Source organism: Stenella coeruleoalba (genome assembly GCF_951394435.1).
Source record: "Stenella coeruleoalba genome assembly, chromosome: 8".
Lineage (NCBI taxonomy): Eukaryota > Metazoa > Chordata > Mammalia > Artiodactyla > Delphinidae > Stenella > Stenella coeruleoalba.
Window position 1 is genome coordinate 5308258 of NC_137154.1, and position 6185 is coordinate 5314442.

A 6185-nucleotide genomic window follows, 5' to 3' on the forward strand; every position below is an offset into this window, starting at 1 on the left:
AGTCTGTCCTGTTTACATTTATTGGTATTGCCATTGGAACATATATCTGCCATATTATATTGTGTTTTCTATTTAGCATTCTTTCTCTTTATTTCTTTTTCCTCTATTTTCCGGACTTCTACTGAATTAACTGAGTTTTCTTTGTGCTATTCCCTTCTTCCCCAGTATTGGTTTGAAAGTTATACATTTTATTTCTATTTTTAGTGGTTTCCCTGACATTTTTTTCCTTCCTTTTTTCAAAAAAATTATTTATTTATTTATTTTTGGCTGCTTTGGGTCTTCCTTGCTGCGTGCGGGCTTTCTCTAGTTGCGGCGAGCAGGGGCTACTCTTCATTGCGGTGCACGGGCTTCTCATTGCGGTGGCTTCTCTTGTTGTGGAGCACAGGCTCTGGGCGTGCGGGCTTCAGTAGTTGTGGTGTACAGGCTTAGTTGCTCCGCGGCATGTGAGATCTTCCCGGATCAGGGCTTGAACCTGTGTCTCCTGCAGTGGCAGGCGGATTCTTAACCACTGCGCCACCAGGGAAATCCCCTCCCTTACCTTTTTAACAGTCATGCCAAAATTTCTTTTTCCAGCAAAAGCTAGTTCATATGTCTATCCTCCTGCTGGATATGAAACAAAACCAGGTATACTGCTTCCCTCTGCACTTACTTCCATCCCCAATTCTGCACTCCTGATTTCTGGGTTGGTCCTGTTTGTGACCCGGCAGGGAGGGCATTTCCGGCCCCCTGCCTCACGCTCCTGGTGGAGACCTGGCCTCAGTCACGGAAGGCTCTCAACCTTGCTCTCCAGCCCTGGCCCCAAGCCTGTGCATTGGCTTGGCTGTGTTCCTGCTTCCTGGCTAAGTCACAAGGCTTCAGCTCCCGCCCCAGGCTGTGGGTTTCTTCCTATTTCTTTCCTTCAAAGAGAGCCTTATTTCAAGTCTACACAGAATTCCCCTTTTCATTTCTATGTGGTTGGAATGTCATTATTAACGCTTTTTATCCTTCTCTGATTTTGATGTGTTTGAGAAGGACAGGGTGCATTTCAGGTTCTACTCTAATATCTTGAACTGGAAATCTCTCTTTTTTTTTTTCCATTAATTTAAATTCGAGAAAGTAAAGTCGATCAGTCATGGCTGGTGCGGTACACACAGGACAACGTGACTGCCTTTGGATCAAGCAACACACTTAACGATGCATGTGACCCAGCCCCCTTCCCTGCTCTCCAGGGCAGGGCGCCCTCACATGCTCTGCAGATTCTCGTCCTGGTGTGAGAACCACTCCCTGTCAGGCTGCCAGTGTCTCGGGGTCCTTCTGTGGCTCATACTGGTCCTGAAGCACTGGGCAGCATCTGCAGTCTCCAACACGGAGGACCTGTGAAGTCTCCGTTGGGCACAGGTCCCAGGGACCGGTGCAGTCCGCTCAGCCCACCCACCCTGGCACCTCCCTGGTAGCAGATCCAGGTCTACTGGATCTAGTAGATCAGGTCTAGGTATAAGGACTGTCTCCATGTTGGTCCTTTGCCCATCCCCAAGTTGTCCCTTGGCGTTCTGCCTACACCCCCTTTGTCCCTTAACACAAAAGCTCTAGTCTCTTCTTTGCCCCGTGTAGCCCTTGATGGCTGCTTGGGAGGACAGATACCAGGAAGAGCTTACACACTGCTTGACTAATCCCAAGCTGTTAGAAATGTGAGACTCAAGGTTCAGTTTTTAGAAACGCCAGGCCCTCCCTTATAAATCAGCAAAAAGAAAAACCGGTCGAGTGTTTATTAGAGACAGGTTGAGCTATTCATCTTCTGGTACATGTTCTTCTTACCGTGACCACTTTGCACCTTCCAAAGACAATTTCCTCCCAATACACAAAACTCAGAGCCACAAAGGACACATGGAGGGGCGCCGCTTCGGCAATGGGTCATGACGCCATAGCCAGTATTTACGGCTGCCTCCGTCCTTCCAGAGTCCCACATTCCCTTTGCCTCTAGCCAGTACTGCAGCTGCTGAGGGGACTTTGCCAGGTGGGTGACCTAATGCCATAAAGATGTCACATCTTTCCAAGTTAATTTACAAACTCCAATCAAAATCCCATCAAGGCCTTTCATGGAACCGGGAAAACTGATTCTAAAATGGATATAGAAGAACAAAGGGCCAAGAAGGGCCAAACCAATTTTGAAGACGAACGAGAGGCTTGGGGGGAATCTGCCCTGCCAGAGAGCAAGATTAATTATAAAGCTAGAGTAATCGAGACAAGAGGACCAACACTTCCGATTTATGGTGCTTCTTTATCATAATTTGCTAGAAGTTCTGCAATTCTGGCTTTGATTTCTTTTTTGACATGCCATTTTTTTTCTTTTTTTTTTTTTTTGGCCTCACACACCGCGGCATGTGGGATCGTAATTCCCCAACCAGGGATCGAACCCATGTCCCCGGAAGTGGAAGCGTGGAGTCCTAACCATTGGACTGCCAGGGAAGTCCCATGCCATTTTAAGAGAGATGTATAAATACACTTATAAATATAAATATTATAACTGTAAACATTACAGTCTCTTTGTTTCCTGGGTTTTGCTATTTTTCATTTTATTGCCTTATAATGAGAGACTGCTGTCTGTACTGTTCCTCTCTCTCCCTCTGGAATGTTCTAAAACTTTCTCTGCGCCATGACATATGGTTACTATAGTAAATGTCCCATGAGCAATTGAAAGGACAGTGCCTTCTCTGTTTTCTTATTTCAGAGTTGGACATTTGTTGTTTCCAGTTGCCTAAGTCCCTGTCTTCCCATCAGCTTTTGCTTTGTGAACGTCAGGGTATGTTATTTGGTGCATAGAAGCTCATAACTGTAATCACTCCAGATGTCTCCTACATACATGAGAGATGGAGTGTGTGTTTGGTTTTTTATGGTCTTTGTGGCTTTGGTTTTTTTTTTTTTTTTTTTTTTGGCTGTGTTGGGTCTTCGTTGCTGCGCAGGCTTTCTCTAGTTGCGGCGAGTGGGGGTGACTCTATGTTGCAGTGCGCAAGCTTCTCATCGCGGTGGCTTCTCTCGTTGCAGAGCACGGGCTCTAGGCGCGCAGGCTTTGGTAGTTGCCGCACGCAGGCTCAGTAGTTGAGGCGCACAGGCTTAGTTGCTCCGCGGCATGTGGGATGTTCCCGGACCAGGGATTGAACCCCCGTCCCCTGCACTGTCAGGCGGATTCTTAACCACTGTGCCACCAGGAAGGCCCCCTTTGGGGGGATCCTGAAAGATTAGTGGGAACACCATCTCCAACATTATAAACCACTGGTCCTCCCTCCCCCGTCAGATGTTGCAAATATATTTCCTTTGAGTTTATCATCTATCTGATAATCTGATAAATAGTAACCATCATTGTACAAGAGAAATCCTCAGTCTTGATGTAGTCAAGTTCATTCATTTGGGGGCCTTGTTTAAGGAATTCATCCCCAGTCCAAGGTCATAAAGAAATCTCTTACTTTTTTCCTGTTATTATTTTATTTTTCTCGTTCACATATAGGTGAACCCTATGGCAGGGTTTCTAAATCTTGACACTATGGACACTTGGGCCTCTTCAGTTCTTTGCTGTGAGTGGCTGTCCTGTGCATTGTGGCATCCCTAAGTGCCAGCAGCACCCCATAAGTTGTGACAACAGAAATACCTCCAGATGTGGCCAAGCATAATCTGGGGGACAAAATCACCCCCAGCTGAGAACAACTGATCTATCTGGAGTTTATTGTTGTAAATGGCGTGAGATGAGAATCCAGTCGTTTTTCTCAATACGGTGAATCAGTTTTACTAATACCAAATAACTCTTCAAACTTATTCAGTATTTGTGACGTCACTGCTATCACACATCAAGTTCCTGTATATGTATAGATCTGATGTTGTATGTGGTAGGGACTGACTAGATATGACAAACTTATTTCCTCCTCCTGGGCAGAGAGCCCCCTTGTATCTGGATGGGGCAGAAGTGAAGAGTGTCATTTCCAGGGCTGGGCAGCTGGGAGCAGGTGTGTCTTCATCACTGCTCCTTCCCTCCCTCCCTCCCTCCCTTTTTCTCCCCATCTCTGATCTCTCCACATGGGCTCTCTCTGTGGCAGCCTCAGGGTGGCTGGACCTTTTGCACAATAACTGAAGCAAGTGTCTCGAGAGAAACTGCAAAGCTGTGTGACCTTCTCAAACTTAGCCTGGGAAGCCCCATCGTGTGGCTTCCACTGTTTTCTCTTCACTGAGGCAGCAGCAAAGTCCTGCCCAGCTTCCACGGGAGGGCATAGAGATGCCGGAGCGTCAAAGTATTTGTGGACATGTTTCATCACCACCACAAGATATCTGACGCGATTTCAAATTCTTTATCCCTCGTGTGTGGTGTTTTTCTCTCTCCGGAAGGTTGCAGGGTCTTCATTTTCCTCCTGGGGGCTCTGGAATTTCACGATCTGCTTTTGTATCAGTCTTTGGTCCTTCTTCATTCAATGTGCTGGGCACTCATTGTGCCTTTCAACGTGAAAGCTCATCTTCTTCAGTCCTGAGAAAATGTATTATTCATTTGATAATCTGCTCCCTACGATTTTTTTTTTTTTTTGCTGTATGCGGGCCTCTCACCGCTGTGGCCTCTCCCGTTGCGGAGCACAGGCTCCGGACGCACGGGCTCAGCGGCCATAGCACACGGGCCCAGCCACTCCATGGCATGTGGGATTCTCCCGGACCAGGGCACGAATCGTGTCCCCTGCATCGGCAGGCGGATTCTCAACCACTGTGCCACCAGGGAAGCCCTCCCTACGATTTTTTTCTACCCTCTTCTCTCCCTCTCTCTAGACTTCCTCGAATAATACTCTGTTTTTCTCATCTTTCCATGCTTTTATTCCATTTTTATTCCATTATTTTTGTTCCATTTTCATATGTATTTTTCAACTTTACCTTCTGAGATTTTTCTTTTCCTTTTCTGATAAATTTATTTATTTTATTTCTTTATTTTTGGCTGCGTTGGATCTTCGTTGCTGCGCGCGGGCTTTCTCTAGTTGAGGCGAGCAGGGGCTACTCTTTGTTGCGGAGCCCGGGCTCTAGGCGGGCGGGCTTCAGTAGTGGTGGCTCGCGGGCTCTAGCGCACAGGCTCAGTAGTTGTGGCACACGGGCTTAGTTGCTCATCGTCAAGTGGGATCTTCCCGGACCAGGGCTCGAACCCGTTTCCTCTGCAATGGCAGGCGGATTTTTAACCACTGCACCACCAGGGAAGCCCCGGAGATTTTTCATTTCTGCTCTCATATTTTTAATCTTTCCGGGAAACGCTCTTTTTAATAGCCTCCTTTTATCCTCCAGATGTAATAACTTTTCTTATCTCCCTGAAGATGCTGATTAAAGTTTATTTGAAGTTTTCTCATGCACAGCCGGCACAGTGTCTATCTTCTCTGAGTTCCTTTGCCCCCTCCTGTTTATTATTGTTTCTCTCTTTTACGTTAGAGATTTCCCTCAAATATCTGGCAATCGTTTGTTGTCCGTTGATATTTGTCGTGTTAGGAGCGAGCAGGAAGTTTGACGGAAGCTCTGGGTGACTGAGGGGACTGTAAACTTCGTGGCAGGTTTGCTGGCTACAGACCCTGTCATTGGATCAGTTTCCACTGCTCGCGGAGGCCTCCGATGCTCTCCCAGCCGGGTACGGACCTCTCTGCGCATGCTGCAGAAGCTGGGCGGGAGGGCATGCTGCTAGCCCCGCCCACTGCATGTGGCCAAGGGCGGGAGGCCAGGCCAGGCCTGTGCAGCGTCAGGCCTACGCCCGGCGGCCTGGATTCCTGATAGAGAGTGATGCCACCAAGTTTGTTCTGCAGCAATAGGTGCCTGGAAACCCACCGAGTAGGCACAGGGTCGGCTGGGGTAGGAGGAAGCAGCGAGCCTTCTAGAGGTCAGCACCCCCGATTGTTTGGAGCTTTCCTTGTTCTGCAGCAGGGTCATCCCACTGGCCACCCTAAGGCCCTCCCTTAATCCTTTATGCCAACAAACTCAATGCCAGCTCCTACCTCCCCCGCTCCCCCCCGCCCCGCATCTTGCCCCTTCCAAGTTCCTGAGCACTGCCCTCTGCCCAGGACTTTGTGTTTTTTTTTTTTTTTTTTTGCGGTACGCGGGTCTTTCACTGTTGTGGCCTCCCCGGTTGCGGAGCACAGGCTCCGGACGCACAGGATCAGTGGCCATGGCTCACGGGCCCAGCTGCTCTGCGGCATGTGGGATCCTCC